The sequence below is a fragment of the Ictalurus furcatus genome, chromosome 18 (assembly GCF_023375685.1).
Source record: "Ictalurus furcatus strain D&B chromosome 18, Billie_1.0, whole genome shotgun sequence".
Classification (NCBI taxonomy): domain Eukaryota; kingdom Metazoa; phylum Chordata; class Actinopteri; order Siluriformes; family Ictaluridae; genus Ictalurus; species Ictalurus furcatus.
Genome location: NC_071272.1, coordinates 24,638,870 through 24,661,698, shown reverse-complemented (window position 1 = coordinate 24,661,698; position 22,829 = coordinate 24,638,870). Strand labels below are relative to the sequence as shown.

Here is a 22,829-nt window from a genome sequence, read left to right as displayed (position 1 = left end):
TCTACCACAGGGTAAAGTGGAGGAACACTCATCATCCGCCTGAGGTTTTCACATTTCATAGCACAGACTTTGTAAAAACTGCTACCTCCAACGCTGCCAGTGCCTTATACGAACACAAATGTGAATTATATTAGCTTATTAGCGATGAATAATAAATGTATACAGAAACGCTACAACAATAAGCTCGTTGTACTAGCTCATGGCGTTAAGATGAAATAAACGAATGATTTACATTATTATATAAATTACGTAACAGTTAATTCATTAACTAATAAATCATTAAATACGATGTCGATAATTACGTGTCATACGATGACGTTAAGTGTTTTCCGAATTTGTTTCGCTATTCTTTTATTTCATGACGAGGCCTTGGTGCAGGCCATGAAACCAATAAATCTGTCAGCATCGTCCATCAAAACCAGAATCTCACGTCAGATTGGATCAGGGCTAATCGATAGTGGACCAGGGTTGGGAAAGTGTGTTAAATGCTGATAAAAGAAAAATACAGAAATGATGAATACTGATGTTGATGTTCTTCAGTAAGGTTACTGTTTTAACTCCGACTATTTTAACGTCAATAAAATTGCTTATTGTCATTTGATAAATAGGCAAAACAAGACATGACACTAAGAAACTAATAAATGCTGTGATATCCTTTAGATCGGACTGTTGCAGTTCGTTGCTGTTTGGCTGATCTGTGATCGGACAGGACCTCAGTCTTAAGCTAATGTTAGGGTTTAGATTGACTACAAAGTCCTGCATAAGACATTTATAATCCTAAATGTTTTAGATCTGGCATATCCTACTAATCTCCTGATGCAGTATAGTGCACCCTGAGCATTTAATTCAGCTATAGTAGACCTTCTATTAATCCTGCAGATCCCCACATTTCTGGAATAGTGATTATCAGTAATAGGTGTATTTTAAACCCAGACTTGTTGGAGTCAGTGCTGCCTCACTGCTCTTTTCCATCAAAACTGTTGCCATTCATCCTCTCTTGTGTTTACGGGTCTGTGCGAGATTCACTCCCCAGCGTGCAAATCTATTTACCGGTTTGTTGTATGGTTCGAACGATTGACAATCCATCATTGTGTTTGACATTCTGAGCACTTGCAGTCTCGTGTCAAGCCAAAATCGTAAAAGTGTGTCGTTTCCTTCTCCAATGTCAAGGCAATCATTTCCTACCTTCCAGCTACAATGCCATTTTTCTTACTCTTTATGTCATTATCAGCTCCATGTACTTCCCTTTAGGATGAAAATGGTAACCAGTCTGTTTCCTCAATACAGAAAGTCATTTCAGTCGTTTCAGTCTCTTCCATCACAGGCACAGATCATTTGCCACTTTTTAAAGTTGCTATAAGTGTAAGACAATTAAGGCAGTGAAAAGTGAGAAAGAAAATCTAATAAGGAGGCCCAGGAGACCGAGAGACAGTACAGCGATAGTTTACCTGTAAAGAAAATAAATGGACAGAGTTGTCCTCTAAACCAAAACAAGATTTTTCATAACAAGAGCTGTGTTAGAATAATAGAAAATGTCACTCCATGTCAATGCCACCATCATTGGAAATACAAAATAACATAAAATCCATCTCAAAAGCACGAAACCTAAAAAAAAAAAAAAAAAAAAAGTTAATTGTTTAGAGATTGAATCAGTCTTTTTTTCTTTTCTTTTTTAATTTCCAGAAATCTTCATAAAAGTAAATGCTAATGTCAGTGAGAATGTTTGGTTCAAAGCTGGTTCCAGGTTATGTAAGTGCATGTATGTCCCACTACGTACAATAATTTCTATTTCTCACGGAGAACTACTGCTCATGTCAGATCAAGAGCCGTAGATCAATAGTGTAATGTGTGCTTAAAGGCAGAACGCGAGCGTGTATACTCTGAGTGTGTTTTATTTGGGGCAATCAAAAAATAAATAAAAGTATAGTCGATATCCGTTGCTGGGGTCAAAAACCTGGAAGGCAACATCATTAAAGAAGTCGGAAAAATGGAATCGACAAGAAGAGAAAACAAGACTTAGCAACGTGACAAGACTTCACAAGAAAGAACAGAAACAGCAGGTATACATCGACAAACTAATTACAGGCTTTACACAGAACAGGTGAACACATTAGGGTAATCAGCGCGTGTCAGAAGTGGGCCGGAGACGTGATTATAGAACGGGAATAATAATCACATGACATGAACCCAGAACTAAATAATGTGTAAGCGGTGCTTGGAACCGCGCCACGATAAATAGTTTGATGTACAGTTCTGACAGCGGAAACAGGTTCAGCAATTATAAAACTTACATACACACCGTTACTGCACTCATATACTGACATCTAAGCAGAAATGTAGTGAATCATCATCATTAAGTAATTCCAGTAAAATCAGCAAGATTCCAGAGCTAGGTATATTTTTGTAAATGGAGTTCTCCAGCGAGCATTCAACAAAACGCCAAGAATAAGCAGCTGCCTCTTCAGGTGAAGAATATCTCTTACAGAAAGCTGCTCATCTGTAATAATGTTTATACATCACGAGGGACGTTGGTTCGAATATATGATGTGTGTCCCAGAGCGGCAAGCGCTACAGGTATATTTAATCCGTACTTTGTTTTGAGTTCATGTCATGTGATTGTGTCTGATCATGTTATTGTTATTTTGTTATGATTTTAGTCTTGTCTCCGCCCCTGTCCTGTCGTAGGTGTCCAGGTGTTCTGCGTTTAGTCCTTGATTAGTCTGTTTATACCCTCCTGTGTCTTTGTCCCGCTGCAAAGTCTTATCCTATATTTTGAATGGATTTATTCCCGAGCTGTGTTCTCTAGTTTCCGTGTTCTGTGTTTCTTGGTTTTGACCCCCACTTGTATTCCACGCTCTTTTGAAAAGGGATTATCCCTATTTTGTCTGACCCATCCCATGGAAATTGATGGCGATTCTTGGATTTCCCAAAATAAATATCATGCTGTGTTTACGCACTCGCGTTCCGCCTCAGAGTGCACGGCACATGTAGATGAAAGAGTGGATGAATTTCTAGGAATCTTTATAAATAAATAAATAAATAAATAAATAAACCAAGCTCTTGATTGTTTTTTCATAATCTCATTAGGTTTTATTCTGTTAAGAATGAAGTTATCATGCCTTCTGAGATCCAGTTTAGTGAGTTTTGACCTCTTGCTATTACTAAGTCAAATTTAAAGTGAAGGTTAGGATCAAATGGCTTATTAAGTTGGTGAAAAATAAGTCCAACAGCCATATTATGGTCAGAGCTTTGAGCCATGAAATTTTCCAGAATAAAAAAGTCACTTCTCCAATTAGGCCATGAGAACCCTTTCTTAATTGTGTCAGCTTTAGCAGTGATCTGCATGCCTTGGAGGTGGAGGGATAATTGTGTGGACTGCCTGTTTCACACGCTAAGCGGAGGTCTGTGGAGTTAATATGCAAGACACTTTGCAGACGGCTGTGTCCTTTGGCAAACAAGGCCTACAGTTATCAAAATCCATCATCCCTGAATCTCATTTTAGCCAATTAAGTAAAGTTATAGGCTGACAGTGCTTCGCAAAGCTCCTCTTTAATCATTTGGTTGTTGTCATGATGTGTCTGGAATGTGGTTCGGATAGAACAGTCTGACTGATTCATCAGCATGGGACAGCATTTGAAATGAAACGCTATTCAGAATATTCAAAATGAATAGTAATGATATTCAAAATGAACACGCCGATGGAGTTGATCTTTGCTGTGTGTTAAAAAAATAATATCCATATATAAAAAATATCCATATATCCCTAAAGGGTGCTAATAATTGTGTCAATAATACAGCATGCCCCATAAGCCCTGCATCATAGGGTTAATGTATGTTTTAATATTATTTACAGACCACGATATAAGCAAAGAAGACTGAATCCAGATAATTCTACTCATAGGAAATGGAAGTGAAAGAGAAGATGAGAAGATGTTAAACAGCTTCTCTAAATTAAAGCTTTTCTTTTGCTATTTTGTTTTGGGTTTTTTTTTCTCTCTCTTATGATGCTGGACTTTTGAGACATGCTGTATAATCACCTCCAGCTTTGTTATCTTCTGTGCTGTTATTATTTTCTCTGTGCCTTTCTTTCAGTGTTCAGTCTTTTCATGTTTGAGCCCTCTTTCCATCTGCGAACATCTCAGTTTCTCTTTGAACTGTGTCACAGAGCCAAATTGTTTTCTGTGGCTTGTGAAGTCAGACAGAAAGCACACAGCTGCTCCTGCTCAAACACGGCTTTACCTAATTGGCTTGCATGACATTAAGTAGCGAAAAAAAAAAAAAGCCTAAATGAGATTCAGTCCGAGAACGAATGGCCTTCCTGAGCTTAGTGGCTCATTGTTTTATTTTATTTCACTTCTAAGCCTATGAGCCGGCCATAGTGTTACTACGGAGTCGCACGTTCACTCCTAGTAGTCCCGTTCTCGAGTCTGAATCCAAGTAAAATTGGATCATTTTGGTTCATTTGCTGTTTAGTTTGTTTTGTTTTCTCAAACAAAGCAAAAAGCAAACGTATCCTTGGGAAAAGTAAACAAACCTTCACCAAGTGTGAGTAGAGATCACAAAATTCACCTGAGCATGAAAAACATGCAGCTGACGCTCAGTAAACTTGTTTTAAAACATTTTCTATGTTATGTTGTCAGTCCAAATCTGCAGAACACATCGCGTTTCTGCAGTGCTACAGCTCTGCCGTTTGGCTCAGTTTAAGAGCTCACGTCTTCAAGAAAATGTCAGCTGTAACCCAAAACACGTCACGTTTAGTTCACTTCCTGCAGGTGGATTGATTCAGGGTTGAATCTGACTCAAATCTAACCATGCCAGAGTTTGATTTGAATCAGACCGAGAACAGCTCGCTCAGACGGTCTTGGAGAGGTTATTTTGGTCCACACTAGTATGTGAGTGCCGTGTTTTCACTTGCATAAAAAACGCACCCATGAGGAAAACACACCACAGCGCTGCACATGTGAAAGCACCGCAGTAGGCACCGCTCGCTCGCTCGCGCCTGGTTACTCAAGATCCAAAGGAACGATCTCTTTATCGTCGGATTTGACAGACGAGAAGAGTGTATTATGTCTTTTTTCATTCTGTAGAGAAATAATCTCAGATATACAGTACATGCGAACACCGTGTACGTTGTTGTAGGTATTAGGCAGGTAGTTAAGCCATAAAACGGATCAGCGTGCTTATTTGTCCTTAAGTAGGGGAAGGTATATTGGGTTGGATATAGGAATAAATCTGAATATTACAGTATATTGCACAGGAAGAGTTGGTAGAGTTGGTGTGACCCGTACATATTTAGGGCTACAGTCACAGCAGCATGAAACTTTGAACTGGCTTTGAGTTAATGTGATTGTCCTTTTCCTCTTATTGCCATTTTTCCTACTGTTCAAACATGCATGTGCTGTAATTGAATGAAGAATATGTTCAAACAGATCACAAAATTGAGCTGATACCTGAAAGAACCTGCAGCAATGAAATGTAAGAATGCATCAGTGGGTTAAAAGAAGGAGAAAGAGCTACAATGGGAAAGCTCCCAGTGAACAAGTCCAGTCCTGAACATTTCACTGGTCCATGCAGTCGTGCTGGTCCATCAAATGTTCGTCCACATGAACGCCGCTGTGCTGCGACGTATTCCTCACACAGGACGAACACTCAGAAGCATGGCCACACGTGCAGTACACAAGCAAGGACAAGCGCCAAGTCACACCAGAGATGAGAAAGTTCAGGTAGATTTCCAGCAAAAGTTCTGGAATGTGAGTGGAACCAAAATAATTACGTACATGCTTCTCAAGTATTATTGTTTTTCTGTAGCTGCCTTTTCAAATATCTGGTTGGCAATCTTAGCTCACACAGAGGTAGGATTTGTTCCGGTATGTGTGGGAAAACATGATTATACCATGTTGTTTAACCTCGGTGCTTCCTCCCGCCTACTCAAAAAACAAAACTGAACAAAAATGCAGTACTGAGATACACAAAAAGCATGAGCTCTGATCATCTTTATTTAAGACTCAGATTTCCATTCGGATGATGACAATGGGCCTCATTTATTGAGCTGGATACGAACATATTTATGCGTAAATCGTTAGTACAAGCACACACACACACACACACACACACAAAAGGTATTCATGAAAATCCTGTAAATTCAGCAAAACATTCATATCCTACTCGGGTGCCTGAGTGCATGTAAATTTACGCCTAAGAAGGCTAATTAATGTAAACCTCGACCTGACTGACTTCAAATCATATAATCTGCATGGACATAAAGTTTGAAATGACTGTGGAGTTTAAATTGTTTATTTTTATGGAGGTTTACGGCATTTAGCAGACGTCCTTATCCAGAGCGACTTACAGAAGAGCTTCGGCGTCTCGATCAGAAACACGTCCTCGTGCTAGTTCACTCGCTCCGGGCCTCCGAGCTCCATCCGGAACATTCAGTGAAAACTAGTCCTTTTATTTTATTGGCATTAATTAAAGAATATAAAAAGTACAAGCCGGTCTGTCCTCAGAAGATGGAGGATTTAGCACTCACTTATTATTATTATTATTATTATTAGTGTAGAAGTGAGTCAAAATAACTTCCACTTTAGTTTTTCAGCCTTGATTCTGATCATTCATTTCATTTCATTTTCTTGTCTGTGCATGTGACCTTTCATGGACTTTTGTGGGCGAAATTACATGCAAATCAGCTGTGCCATGCACACGCTTGGTAACTTACGAGCGATTGGCATTCATCAACATACACGCGCAAGTACAAATAAAATCAGAGCTTCCAAAGAGGTTTGTAAACCCTGCAGAAATGTTTCGCTCGTTCAGGAATGTTTTCTTCGCTTTTTAAAGGATTTCTTTCTGTGCTTTCTTAACAACCATCTTGAAGTGACAGATCTGAAGTGATAAAGCATACGCTGTATGCTTCAAAGGCCGATCTCCCTCGGCAACAATTTGTAGGGTCGTTCCAAAGAACTGAAGGAAATTGTTTAAAGTGCTCTTCAGAAAGGGGAACAGCTGCTGCGCCCGTTCTTTTCTCATTCTTTTCTTTGTTTTTATACTGAAATGAGTCCAAGTATGAAACATTCTATTTAGCAATCATAAATTTTAACATGAATGAATAAAACAGCTGAAAGTAGTGTTTCAGCAAATAATGTCTGTGACGTAGGTTTTCATTGCCTCAGGGACAATTTGTAGTTTGTAGCTTGTGCATTTATATTCATTTGCCTCGGTTAATTTACAGAATTACAACGTTTTTGTTGTTTGTCCATCTGTTTGTTATTAACGTGAGATGCTAATCTTTGTTTCCAAGTGCTCATTATGATCGTGTTCTGTAGTCAGGGACCGTTCGGGAGTTCTCAGTTTGAACGGTGGAGCCTTCGTAGGGAGTAGGTGAAAGTCATGTTCGCTTTAGAATGGACCACAGCTCCACTGACCAACACATTTGTGTGGTTTCATAACTCCATAACTTCAAAGTTGTGAAAGATTACACACTCAACCATCGTAACTTGCCTCCATCTTCTTCTGTAGCTGACTCCGTGTGGCTGGATGATGGTAGAGAGTTCATGGAGACACTGTGCTGTAGGTATACAAACTTATCTCTGCACAACTTTACACTGGCAGGGTTGAATCAGCAGAGCTGGTGGTCTCCAAATCCATTTGGTCTCTGTGAGGTTACGCTCGATTTTATTCTTCTGTCACGTGGATTTCCCGTCGACTTTCCCAAGGTGAAAATTGCGACTCAAATGACGCCAGCGGACATAAACAGACAGGTAGTGATTTGTTGAGAATGTCTTCATTTGTCATCCTCCTGACGTTTCCACCATTGACCTTACCCGATGTGATGCCTGAGCCAAAAGACAACATTTTCTGCTAGACAAGTCCCATCTACACAAGCGTTAGCCTCCATCTGCCACAGTTCCCCAAGAGCCAGGTGTGGGATCTCCCCTTTGTGCTCAAGACCCTTAAAGCGCCTCCTTATGAGCTTATGCAAGGTACCAATCTGAAAAAAGTGCCGGTGACAACTGCCTTTTTCCCCCCAACAATCACTTTTAGTAAAAAACAGTGTGAGAACTGCATCCTCTGCTAATAAGCTTGCCTTCCATGCCTTGGTGGACAGATAACCTTGATCTTGAACCCAGGTTTCTGCCCAAGGTCAATTCACAGTTTTGTTTTTTTACCAAGTGACCTTGCAGAATTTCTTGCTGTACCTAGTATGCACTCTACTGTATTATTTAAACCAGACAGTGGCCATGTGATCCTCAGACCAGTTGTTCATCTGCTACACTAGAAAGTCATGTAGGATTCTTTTGTCTAAACAGAGACTGGCCCACTAGGTGGTCATCGTCACCATTGCCTATAGACAGTACCTACTGTGATATGCCACTCTACAAAGTGCATCGCATCCTCATGGGCATTACTTAGACACATGCTGCTCCAGGAAGTCTGCACTGATGGCATGTTGACCTACAAGGTTAACATCGCTGCTCCCAGTAAATTGAGTACACCGCCAAACAAACGCTGTTTCACTTGGTCCCAGTGTGTGTTGGTTACTCATGATGTTGTTGTATATGTGATGATCACCGCCCCTGATGGTTACGAGGAGTGAAACAGAAAGCTAGTTATGCATTTAACTGTGGTTCTGTGTCATGTGAAACCAGTCTACATTTTCTATTCACAGATTCTTTTGGGTTTGAATTATCTAGGTGGTGGTCTACACTCAGTGAAAAGCCCCCACTCCCACACATTCACTCCAAAGAAATCTGGCAATCATAGAGGCTTAAAGTTAAGTTGTATGTACTTAAGCAAGTTAACCACATGCATAATGTGATTCCAAATACAGAGAACCGTCCTCATAATCACTAAACCTCATGAAAACTGCAAGGATCATGCCGGACTGGTGCTTGTAGATTTCAGCTTGGTATTTCATGCCCTGCAGTTCTTCCCTGTCCCAAAATTATTCAAGAAGATGAGAAAGAAGTGGTACCACTCAGGGTCAGAGTGAACCGGATCCTGTCTGACCCGTTGCCATGTGCATTTTTCTTTCTTGTCCTCGACACACAGAAACAGAGATGATGTGTTAGACCACGAATCACTGGCAACCACTCACCAGTTATGTCAGGTAATTAGGTAGGTAAGCTCTTTCAGGTACCTCTGTGTACATATTGACAAGAACCTGACGTGGTGGAACGGGGGTAGCGAGGTCTGGCAGAGACTATGTTTTGTGTATAGAACTCTGGTGTAAAAAAAAAGAAAAATAGAAATGGCTGTATTTGTTTTATCATGGTGTTTTGAGAGCTTACTGTTTTGTGGCATTGTAGAGCAACCTGCCTGTCTGAAATCAGTGGTCACATAAAGAGTTATGAAAATTATGCAAATCAGACAACATCCCCGTCTTAAGGGTGTTTATGAAAAGGTCTGAAAATTATCCTCAGGCCCCTCACATTATCCTCCACCTAGAATATAAACTCTACATTTCCCTCAGGTAGATGTAGTAGATGCAGTCACTCAGTATAGACATAATAGGTATAACCAATTCCTCAAATACACATGTCCCTCATCAAATACCCCCACCCCTCATCAAATACCCCCACCCCTCATCAATTACCTCCACCCCTCATCAAATACCTCCACCCCTCATCAAATACTGCCACCCGTCATGAAATACCTCCACCCCTCAACAAATACCTACACCCCTCATCAAATACCCCCACCCCTCATCAAATACCCATACCTCTCAACAAATACCCCCACCCCTCATCAAATACCTACACCCCTCATCAAATACCCAAACCTCTCAACAAATACCCCCACCCCTCATCAAATACCTCCACCCCTCATCAAATACCTCCACCCCTCATCAAATACCCATACCCCTCAACAAATACCCATACCTCTCAACAAATACCCCCACCCCTCATCAAATACCTACACCCCTCATCAAATACCCAAACCTCTCAACAAATACCCCCACCCCTCATCAAATACCTCCACCCCTCATCAAATACCTCCACCCCTCATCAAATACCCATACCTCTCAACAAATACCCATACCTCTCAACAAATACCCCCACCCCTCATCAAATACCTACACCCCTCATCAAATACCTACACCCCTCATCAAATACCCAAACCTCTCAACAAATACCCCCACCCCTCATCAAATACCCCCACCCCTCATCAAATACCTCCACTCCTCATCAAATACCTCCACCCCTCATCAAATACCGCCACCCCTCATCAAATACCTCCACCCCTCATCAAATACCGCCACCCCTCATCAAATACCTCCACCCCTCATCAAATACCCATACCCCTGCTCAAATAACCATACAAATACAGGAGTCTCAGTGGTGCTACAGAACATTATGGGAATTATCATTAACCATCTGTTGTATTCTCTGCCTTAATTTACTAAGAGGTGATGGAGAGAGCAAAATGAAGCGAGGCACTGAACCCTCCACACAAACTTCACAGAAGAGTTATTTAATGAGAAGGCGCTTCACGCTGGGTTTTCGATATCTGTTAGCTGACTAGATCAATACGTCGGGTCCAGACTCAGGATCTCTGAAAGAAATACAAGTTGCTCATTTCTGATCTGAATGGAAACAGTGGCAGTATTCCATGTGAATGATCTAGCTCTAGATAAATTTAACTTAGACTTTCCAAGTCATTAAGATCAGGTAAAATGCTAATATTAGCAGCTATTAGCAGGAGAGTTTCCATAGAGTGTTACTGAAATGTTGTTATAAATAGCAAAGAGTAAATGAGCCATATTACATTAACAGTGGCCACACGCGTAGCTTTTTTTTTCTTCAGGGAAAGCACATATATTTAAAATGGGACAACTGGACTGACATTACCTAGGACAGATGTGAGTAAGGGCCCTTCAAATTCTTTATAAAGTCTTTAAAATGACATTCTCTACCATTTTATTCCAGTTTGGTATCATTTTAAAGTCTTTGGATTACAGAGGGAGAAGCCCAAATATGAGGAAATATGAAATGAGTTCAGAAACCACACTGAGAGCCAGTTGGGCTAATGGGATTGCCTCCGAATTGCGCTTTGCTTGAAATGTATAACATAAAAGCCACTGTGAAATGGAGGAAATGCTCACAGAGTGATCAAAAGTGCAGGACTGTTGAGGAAATACAAATATCTGTTAATAAATAAAAGTTGTTTCACTTCAAAATATGCCAGAAAGAATTCATTCGACTGAGTTATGGAAACGATAATATGAAAAAGTTCATATAACATTCACTGACCGTCCACTTTATTAGGAACACCTGTACACCTTTAGAACACTCAAGGTGATTTGGGCCAGATGTGTCCTAATTCTACCCGAATCCAGGTGCATAAATCTTTACATTTGGTACCGATAGTCCACCTAAAAGAACTTATCAAGAAATGTGATGCGGCCAAAGATAATAAACCAGCTCTCACACCCCAGATAAGGAATTCAAGACATACATTTTTTATTTAATGTCTTGACAATTTGAATAGCCATTTTCAATGAATTGTCCCTCTGTAATGAGCAGCACAGGTTCTTGTTTTGCATAAGCTAACAGTGTAACAAACATGCATAATCGAAAATACTTTTGATGGCCCACCAATGATCCGTTTCTAGAAATTCTGGTGGAAATTTTTTAAGCTAAACTGTTCGTCTTCTCAGCCCCTCAGCCCACACACCATTAGGGGAGAGCCGCTTCCCTGTTTAAATGGCATTCTTAGTCTAATCACATTTGAAAGTCTATGGTGAATCACACCCCCCAGTGTGATTTTGCAGCTTTAAAGCTCAGCCAAGTTTCAGTTTCAGAGAGTACAGTGTACTTATGAATGTTTCTCTTCCTATTGTTGATTGCAGTCGAAAGGGAAATTGTGGCACTTTGTGTGCAGTACATGAAATAACTGACCTAGCTTTGCTGTGATCTGCTGTACAGGCGGAGAGGTGGACTGACCGTGCGGGCTTGCTCAATCTTTGTAACTTTGAAGTTTCTTCTCAACACAAGTGAATGAATGAAGCTTCATGTAAGGGAAATATTAGGGGTGTGACGATCCAGTGATTTACAGTGGTGCTTGAAAGTCTTGAAATTCTCCCTTTAGAATTTTCTATATATCTGCATAAATTCGACCTAGAACATGATCAGATTTTCACATAAGTATAAATAAATAAATGTCCAAGTAGAATATTTATTCTCTCATTTGTTTAATTGGGTTCTCTTTGTCTCTGCTTTTAGGATTTGTGTGAAAATTTTATGACGTTTGAGGTAATATAAATGCGGATATATAGAAAATTCTAAAGGGTTCACAAACTTTCAAGCACCACTGTAAATTGATGCACTTGAGTTTTTGAAATGAATCACTGCAACAATCATAATCGAATATGATCAAGCAATGAGAAAAAAGTGTAATATTTTACACTGATGTGCATAGGATTGTTGGCGTATGAATCAAAAGCGTATCGTATCTTGTGGAAGCCTGAGGCAGGAAGCGTGTTCAATCACACCGCGTCAACGTGAACATTCCTTATCTGACAGGCTTTTGCTTTCTTTGTCTCTGTAGTTCTTGCAAACCTGCCCAAATAAACTGAAAGGCTGTTATAATGAAAATAGCAGAAATAATGACACAGAGGATTATAATTTGCATATTGCATAAATAGGACATGATTGTGTGGACATGGTTGAATGCCTCAGACGCTGGGCAATTGTACAGAATCTTACATCCAGACACGCTTTAGGAGACTGTACTGCATTAATGTGGCTTCCGGAGCACATAAGGCTGAAATGTCTTGATGTTTAAAAAAAAAAAAAAGCAACAACAAAAAAAACAACATACCTAGATTGCTCACATAAACCCTCTATTATCCATATTTGGCCGAACTGGAACGCCTCAACCAGAGGACACTTTAGCAAGAAGCTCCCTAAAGGCACAACACTACCATTATAAAAATATACAGCATCTCATACTTGCTATGAACATACTTCTGAAGTGTAATTCCTTTATACAAGAAATTCGTCTGTATTTGACTGTTAGTGCACCACATGCCAGGGGCTGAGGCACTGCTGTTGTGTCGGTCACCACATGAATTATATTCTGTGTTTGTAAATTTCTACTTCTTAAACATTTCAATTATTTTGAATAGCTTTTACTTGGAAGCAGTTATCGTTTGGACAGTTTCTCACTTACCAGTCCGTCTGACGAATAGAGTGAACTTTCGGTTCGGTTCACAAATTTAAGCTGAGAAAAGAGCAACATTTGCTAAAGGCTATGTGAGAAGGGCCGGGGTAGAGCAAATGTCTATTTATTGGTCAGAAATATGGCGAAATACGGTGCAAACAAATTATGTAACTGTGCTAAGAAATCATTGAAATCAACCAAACAATTTAATTTATTATTAAATTGTTTGGTTGATTTCAATGAATAAATGGATAAATAAATAAATAAATAAATAAATGATGATTAGAAATGCTTTCAAAAAATATTTCTGGGAACTGTTTTCAGCATTTCAAGATATTTTCAAGAATACACAGCATGATACATTTTGAATCAATATTTAGAAAAAAACAACAGTGAGGTCAGGTGGGGTGAGGGTTGGGGGGATGAGGTGGGTTGGGGTTGGGTCAGATGGGGTGAGGTGAGGTGGGGTGAGGTGAGGTGGGGTGGGGTGGGGTGGGGTCAGGTTGGGGTGAGGTCAGGTGGGGTGAGGTGGGGTGGGGTCAGGTCAGGTGGGTGAGGTCAGGTGGGGTGAGGTGGGGTGGGGTCAGGTCAGGTGGGGTGGGTTGAGGCAGGGTGAGTATGGAAACTGCTTGTAAAGCAGGTTGTGAAGCTTCGTTTTTAAGTGAATGTTGTATGTAGAGCTTTGGTAGTACGTATTCTGGTCTGATTACATTTTTGCGGTATAAAAGAGAATTAGATTGAACAGAAAATTAATCTTTCTGACTCATACTTGGACCAGGCAAACCAACTAACAGGTGAGATCGTGACCTCAAAGAAATCTAGAATGATGAAACTGTCTGTAAACAGCAGTCAAAAACACATCGCTTCAGAAAATCTATACTGCATTCTCGCGCTCTCTCTCTCTCTCTCGCTCTCTCTCTCTCTCTCTCTCTCTCACTCACTCACTCACTCTCACTCTCTCTCTCTCTCTCTCTCTCTCATGCTTTTAATGTGTGAATTTGTCCCAATAAAAGTAGACAGTGGAGTCGATTCACACTTGAAAGTCTCCTTTCGTTAAGCCCCCAGATGTGCGTACCAGGCCTTAAAGCAGAGAGCAAATTCCTTATCTCCTCCATTTAAATGCATGTAAAATAGCATTTTTGCTGACTGGAGACAGATTTCTATTACCTTAAACAGTAAAGCAGTACTCTCGATTGCCAGTGCATTTTTTTTTTCTTGGGATGAATCTGCTTAACTTTTCTTCAAGATTATCTCTGCCCTAAATACTGAACTGACAAATTTTATTAAGCAAATGGAACAACAAGCTACTTTTTATCGAATGGATGAACGTCTATAATCGATCACGTAAAGACTTGTTTAGTAACCATACTAAACAGAGATGGCACCGACCCAATAGCCAGTGTCACTATCGACCCAATACCAGCAAACAGTGGAGGGTCGGATATCAGATCCCGAAACAAATGGCAAAGATTAGAATTGATTTGGAAAAGAAATTCTATTTTTGGAACTGGAAATGTTTAAATATAAAGAGGCTCGACTGTTCTTTCTTTTATTACAAAATTTTTAAGTCTGTTCTTTCTTTTATATTATATTTACACTTTATTATATTGATTATATTTACAATAAGTATTTTTTGTGTAAAAGAGTGTAACTGTCAAGTGCTTCAGTCAAAAAAAAAGAATCATTTCGAAAGCTGAGTAGTTTTTAAAGAGAACAATATCGGATGGGTCTCGGTGTTGGCTGATACTAAAGGCTTCAGTATCCGTATCAGAAAAGAAACAGTGGAATCCTACCATCTCTAACGCTAAACAAATTCCACCACTGTGCATTCAACACAACTGCACTACTTGAGCATGTAGTATTATCACATTTATAAATACACAGGTGTATTTATTTATAATCACACCCAGTTGAGGACGGGTTCCTCTCAAGGTTCCTCTCAAGGTTTCTTCCTCATATCGTCTCAGGGAGTTTTTCATCACCACCGTCTCCTCTGGCTGCTCATTAGTGATAAATTCACACATTTAACATCTATATCCTGAATGTATATATTTCTGTAAAGCTGTTAAACGCGTTATACAAATAAAACTGAATTGAAGTGATATGGAATTGAATTGAATTCAACACATTCTGGGTAAGAGAGTCTGCCAAAGGACCAATTGTAAGTATAATTGCTTCTTATATCCAGAATTTGTAAATACATTGAATAATGTTTTTGAAAAACACAAACACGGTTGATACGAGATTTCAGCACTGTGTTTGTCAAATCTGGAATCAGCTGACAGGAAATGTCTTCCACCCCCGCTGTGTTCCTGACACCTGGCAAACGTCTCATCACTCTGAAGTTCAGCAAGAGCATAATTTCACATTCAGCACGTAATTCAGCAGAGGTAATTACAGAACAACTAATCCTGTCAGCTAGCTGTGCCGTGGAGCGTGCTGAAGGCTTTGGTTTGTACTGTAGAAGATTAATGAAAACATGTTCTCATGAATGAAAAGCAACATTTCTTTATTGTATCATTGGGGATTAAAGAGTGCAGGTAATGTTGAGCTCGCTGAATTACGCAAGTAGATATAAAGACTATACATCAAATACAGACACAGTGTAATGTCCCGTTTTTACAGATTCATCCAAGTCACCAGGGCTTGGTAGGACATCAGATGTAGTCCATAGAGCTTGTCATGTTTAGTAGAGCCTAAATCTGACCGGAACGTTTCAGCTGTGTACAGACCATCAAGAACTGAAAGCAATCGCAGTCTCAGACTCGTTTCCATTACAGAGGACAGACAATTGTGTTTAGAACACATGTTAGATCTTCTAAAAGGTTTCCGAGATGGTTCCACGAACCCCCAGGGCTCAGAGTTTTCAGCTTTTATATCACACGACTCAGTTCTACAGTATATTGTGATGGCGTTCCTGATACTAGTTCCGCTACTAGACTATCTCCTGATGATGTTAACGTTCCAGCTCTGGAGGTTCTAGCACTTTATATCAGTTCTCTTGTTAGGAACTGCCAGACTGCTTTCCACCTCCTTTTTTGCTGATTGAATGAAGTGTAAACGAAGATTTTTGTCAGTGTGAATCCAAAAGTATGTCGAACATGATTAGTGTTGCCTTCAACTTGATGCCGTGTACCATTTCGAATTCCTATAAAATACCTATCACATATCTAGAAGAGTATTCTCTTGATGAGTGGTTGGTAGCCAGGAGTATTTTTAAATGTTGGCACCACCTGTCCTTGCTAAAAGGGATCTGATAACAGAGTGGAGGAGGACTGCTGCCACGAAGACCACAAATATTCCTGGGTGGGTGGATTCACTCTATTTATACCCAGTATGAATGTATGGCCTGTATTAAAGCACTGCAGTGATTACTGACTTATGAACTTGAAGTGATGTAGAACTTTCATTCAGTGTTTCATTCGATGTTCTAGGACCACCAATATCATAGCAACTTGATTGTGCTCTGTATTGTGCTCATTTACATTTATATCTCAGCATTTAATCCACTTATTATCTATGACTGTTTATAGATACGTTTACATACACCTGAGGCATTTAAATAGGTATGTTTAGAAGAGAATATTGGTCTTAAATAGTCCCAAACCACCATTAGGGTCGGAGATTATAGTTAGGAGGAAGAAGCTTATATTTGGTAACTCGCCATGGTTTTTTGACCCACCTTGTTGCTTACTCGATATACAGTATATGGTGTAAGCTCGTATGGTTTCCAAGTGTTTCTCATTTTGTTCTGTAAAAATATCGCTCTCAGCCTTTAGTTAAGCACTAAAGTTAAGCACGATAACACTTTCCGTGCTTAGATAAGGTGTTCATGTTAAATCAGTCAGTTGGTCATTTAATCATTTGCTGCAAGGACCTCTACTCCACTGACATGTGGTCATGAACACAACCTTATTTTCCTTTGTAAGGAAACAGTGTTTGAAGAGGCTTTTTGTAGTAATTGTGGAGGAGGAGGCTAGGATCACCTAAACACAACAAAAATCTGCCTGACCCTCTCTTATTGGACTTAACGCTAACCTTAACCCTGATGTCATGTTCCTCACTTCACAAACTCCAAAAGATGATCTATTGTGGATGAAAAAAGACCAGCTTTTGGCTGTTTTTTTTTTTTTTTAACCGTTTTACACTCAGCATTTTTTTTTTATTCAAAACTATTCTGAGATTTTTTTTCATGAGGTGCAGAGCAAAAGGGAGCAGCACTCGAATGCTAGAGTGATGGCGCTAATAGAGGCAATTATACATGCGACCATGGCCTCATTTGGCACTGACTGTCGTCCTCCTCTCCTGCTGTCTATCATTATTTATTGCCACCCACTCTTCTTCATTTGCTGCCCCCTCCTTTTCACCATCACACACTGCTGTTACCCGTTTTTCCTTTCCTCCGTCCATCTGTCTCTCCCTAATGTTGTGCTCACATGCAGTGAGGAAAGATTGCTAGCAGTCTGCTACTTGTCTGCTGCAGCCACAGGTGTGTCGAGGTACACTATGGAGAAATCAATGATGTGAAGGCTGGATGGCCTGAAGGTTGTGTTTGCTGTCAGTGGTAACAACTTCTAACCTTGTTTTACTTTGACATTTTATGGCATTTGGCAGATGCCCTTATCCAGAGTGACTTACATTTATCTCATTTATACAACTGAGTATTTGAGGGTGAAGGCCTTGCTCAAGGGCCCAGCAGTGGCAGCTTGGCAGTGCTGGGATTTGAACTCATGACCTTCTGCAGTAGTCCAACATCTTAACTGCTGACCTACCGCTTCCCTCAAAGGAAGAAAGATGAAGCTACCACTACCACTTCCCTGTTAAGAGAAGAAAGAAGGTCACATAGACTATAGGGGTCTTAATATAGTCACTATCAAGTATAGGTACCACTTGCAGCTTGTTCTCTTGGCTTTAGAGCATGTACAGTATTGTGGGGTCCAGTTCTTTACCAAGTTGGGCCTGAAAAATGAATCTGAGAAGAAGATGAATTCCAGACAGTGCAAAGACTCTACACATACCTAGTGATGAGTTATGGACTGGTCAACACTCTTTCTGTAGTCTAGGCCCTAGTTCTACCAGCCCAACTTTTATGGATTTATCCAGAGCTTTAGATCAATGGCAGCCTCTACTAAAAGGAAAGACATTAAGCCACCCTATAAAACCCAGTCCCCTCACTCCCGTGTGTCACAGAGGTGGACGTGCTATCCATTTCTTTCCTGCTCCTAAAAAACTGAACTCAGTGGAAAGAAATTATAAAAAGGCAGACAGAGAGCTCCTTGCCATCGAGGCAACCCTTGAGTAACGGAGACACTGTCTAGAGGGTGCCGAGAACCCATTCCTCATTCTCATAAGAATATTGAGCATGTAAAATGTTAAATCCCCTCTCAGTGCTGCTAGGCTCTGTTCTTTACACTTACCTAGTAAAACACCAAGCTCCAAGTACAGTTAAGTGGACTCACTCTAAACAGGGTATATATCAGAGTACCATCCCCAGTCTAATGGGCAAATCAAGCACCTCAAACAAGAGATCTGCAGGTCTGATAGTCCTAGCTGGACGAGCTGGTTGGGTGGCCTGTCTGAGGTCTGGGTCTGGCACACCCCCCGCTTCCCAGCCAGCAAAAGTCACAAAAATACTCTGCTCTCATGGATATCAAACAATTACAAACACAACACAGGTTTATCAAAAAAAATCTTTATTAATATAGGTTTGCAACAATAATTGGCACCCCTATGAATTCATATGAGAAAAATAGATTTGAAGTATATTACCATTGATATTTAATTTTTTTTACTACACCTGGGTGACTAGGAACAGGAAATTGTTCAACCATGACTTCCTGTTTCAACGCACTGTGAAGAGGACGGTTCGAGTGGATTAAAACATCTCCAAGGATCACAGCTGGAGAGCTGCAGAAGTTAGTTGTGTCTTGGGGTCAGAAAGTCTCCAAAACTACAATCTGAAGTCACCTACATCATCACAAGCTGTTTGGAAGGGGTTCAAGAAAAAAGCCTCTACTCTCATCCAAGAACAAACTCGAGCGTCTTCAGTGTGCCGACACTACTGGAACTTCAAATGGGATCGGGTTCTATGGTCAGATGAAACCAGAATAGAGCTCTTTGGTAATAAACACCAGAGGTGGTTTTGGAGCACACAGAGAGGTAGCCGTATGGAAAAGTACCTCATGCCCACGGTTAAATATGGAGGTGGATCTTTAATGTTTTGGGCTGTTTTTCTGCCAGAGGACCTGGACATTTTGTTAGGATACATGGCATCATGGACTCCATCAAATATCAACAGATATTAAATGAAAACCCTGACTGTCTCTGCCAGAAAGCTTCAAATGGGCCGTGGTTGGATCTTCCAGCAGGACGATGATCCAAAACATCAACATCAACACAAAAATGGTTTACTGACCACAAAATCAAGGTCCTGCCATGACCCTCCCAGTCCCCTGACCTGAACCCCATAGAAATCCTGTGGGGTGAACTGAAGAGGAGAGTCCACCAGCGTGGACCTCCAAATGTGAAGGATCTGGAGAGGTTCTGTATGGAGGAAGGCTCTCAGATCCCTCAACATGTATTCTCCAACCTCATCAGGCGTTATAGGAGAAGACTCAGAGCTGTTATCTTGGTAAAGGGAGGTAGCACAAAGTACTGACTAAAAGGGTGCCAATATTTGTTGCACACCTATATTTAACAAAGATATTTTTTGGTAAACCTGTGTTGTGTTTGTAATTGTTTGATCTCCATGAGAGCAGAATAGTTTTGTGAATTTTTTAAACAAAAGAACAAAAGGTTAAACAATAAAGGCAATTTTTCACAGCCTTCTGTGCTCATATTTACCAAGGGTGCCAATATTAGTGGAGGGAACTGTAGCTCTATTATTTTCAACTATTTATAGATGTCCTTTAGAAAGACCCTACCTGTGTGACTCAGGGAGATAATAGCGTGAGTGTGTGATTAGGGGCATTATCAGCTTCTCCATCAATGTCACACCCTTTATGCCCTCATCCATCTGCCACTAATAACCATACCTTCACTTTGATCTATAGGTTCAGTCTTCTGCATTTGCACATCTCTGGGCGCTGGGTCATGCCGTGAGTGGAATCAGACAGTTCATATGTCTAGTGTGACTGAAAACCCAATCTCAAGCAGTGAATGTGAGACTCATCGATACTGCCAGTTTACTGACACTTGAGGTTATCACACTGTCAGAAACAGTACGATGCCATGCTCATGCATTCTGGACTTTTAGTTTAAGCTAGATGCTTTGAAGGCAAAAGTAACACTTGAAGTAGAATTTAGAAGCAAACACCTATACAGTGGATATAAAAAGTCTACACACCCCTGTTAAATGGCAGGTTTTTGTGAAGTACAGGAATGACACTTGGATAAATCATCTTAGATGTTTTCCCACCTTTAATAATCAGAAACTTTTTTATGGCAGAAAAAGGAAAAATATCAAACTTACAATAACCTAGTTGTACCCCTAAACTAATACTTTGCTGAAGCACCTTTAGATTTGATTACACCTCGGGCTTTTTGAGAAGAGTCCATCAGCGTGGCACATCTTGACTTGGCGATATCTTCCCACGCTTTCTTTCAAAAAACATTCCAGATCAGTCAGGTCGTGAAGGCGTCTCCCGTGCACAGCCCTCTTCAGGTCACTCCACAGATTTTGAGTTGGACTCAGGTCTGAGCTCGGGCTAGCCCATTCAAAAACATCGATCTTCTTTTGGTGAAGCCGTTCCTTTGTTGATTTGGATGTATGCTTTGGGTCACTGTTGTGCTGAAAGGTGAAAATCTTTTTCATCTTCAGTTTACTAGCAGACACCAATTCGTGATTCCCTCCACCTTGATAAAAGCCCCAGTTCTGCTGAAGAAAAGCAGCTCTAAAGCGTGATGCTGCCACCACCGCGCTTCACCATGGGGATGGTGTTCTATTGGTGATGTGATTTTTTTCCACATTTTTAAACACATTTTGCCACATGGTTTGGGGTGATTTAGTTTAGCTTGGGTGTTTTTTTTTTTTAGAAAGGGCTTCCGTCTAGCCGCCCTACCCCATCGCCCAGACCTGTGAAGAATATGAGAGAGTACTCAGTACTTGTCAGATGTTCTGGCAGCATCTTTAATGTTGCCGTAGGTCTCTCTGCAGCCTCCCTGGTAAGTTTTTGACTTGTCCTTTTTATAAATTTGGAGGGACGTCCTGTTCTTGTTGATGTCACTGTTGTGCCCCCCTTTTTGATGACAGCATTCACGGTGCTCCATGGTACATTTACTGTTTTGGAAATTCTTTTCTATCCCTCTCCTGATCGATATCGTTCGACAGTGAGACCCTGTACATGCTTTGTGAGCTCTTTGCGGTCCATGGCTTTAGCAGTCAGATAAAACGAAGAATAGGTGAAGAAAACCTACAGAAACAGCTGATCTTAATTTGGGGTTAATCGGAATAAATTTAATTGATGACAGCTGTATGATAATTACATTTGAACATGAGATTAAATGTGATTGGTTCATTCAGAACACAGCCACAGCCCCAGTTATAAAAGGATGTGCACACCTATACAACCAGGTTATTGTACATTTTGAATTTGTTTCTGATTGTTTTTCACTTAGATCTTTATGCAGGGCGCGCGGTGGCTTAGTGGCTAGCACGTTCGCCTCACACCTCCAGAGAAAAGCAGAGAAAAGGGGGTTCGATTCCCACCGTGGCCCTGTGTGGGCAGAGTTTGCATGTTCTCCCCGTGCTGCGGGGGTTTCCTCTGAGTACTCGTTTCCTCCCCCAGTCCAAACACATGCATGGTAGGCTGATTGGTGTGTCCAAAGTGTCCGTAGTGTATGAATGGGTGTGTGAGTGTGTATGTGATTGTGTCCTGTGATGGATTGGCACCCTGTCCAGGGTGAACCCCGCCTTGTGCCCCATGCTCCCCGTGACCCTGAAAAGGATAAGCGGTATAGAAGGTGGATGGATGGATGGATTTTCATGCATTGTAATTTCATATTGAGGGTGGAAAAAGATCTGACACGATTTATCTTGGTTCAAAAACCTGCCATTTTAACAGGGGTGTGTAGACTTTTTATATCCACTGTAAACTCTTGAAATGAAAGTGTTTGGATTTATATCCATCATATAATAAGCTTAAAGTGTTTTATTATTCGGTTGGACATTCCTAATGGTAGTGTGAGAAAATGTTTTGAGAGGGATGACCGTTACAGCGTCTGCGAATGCTCACTGAACGTAGTATAATGTGTTTGTGTCTGGTGTCCTATTTTCATACAGATGGAGCTTTTATAATGCTACGATCGGGTAGCAAATAAATCAAGCATTTAGCTCTCTCGCATGGTCTTACGTTTAGAGTGTCCTGGTTTTTGCACCAACAGAAACAAAGCTGAGAATCTTAAAAGACACAAATCATGCTCACATTCATGTTTTCCTCTTGCTCATGGGGAATGTTCCACTCGGCTGAACATTAGCAATATAGCAGCGTCAAAGTTCATTAAATTATTAATGCACGCTGATATTCCTATTTCTATTTTAAGAATATTGATGAAGTGGTTTCTGTCTGGATCTTTTCTTTCATGTTCATTTACAGATTAATTTCAGTTTCATTTGTAGTGAAAACAATAGACATTGTCACAAAGCAGCATTGCATAAATCTAGGTGCAGA

At 40.5% G+C, this 22,829-nt stretch overlaps 1 protein-coding gene across 1 annotated transcript in view; it reads left to right on the top strand.

Moving 5' to 3' along the window:
- The window catches only part of kctd16b (potassium channel tetramerization domain containing 16b), a 40,425-nt gene that overhangs the window by 1,552 nt on the left and 16,044 nt on the right, over positions 1-22,829 (top strand). The gene's annotated exons all lie outside the window — the stretch shown is intronic.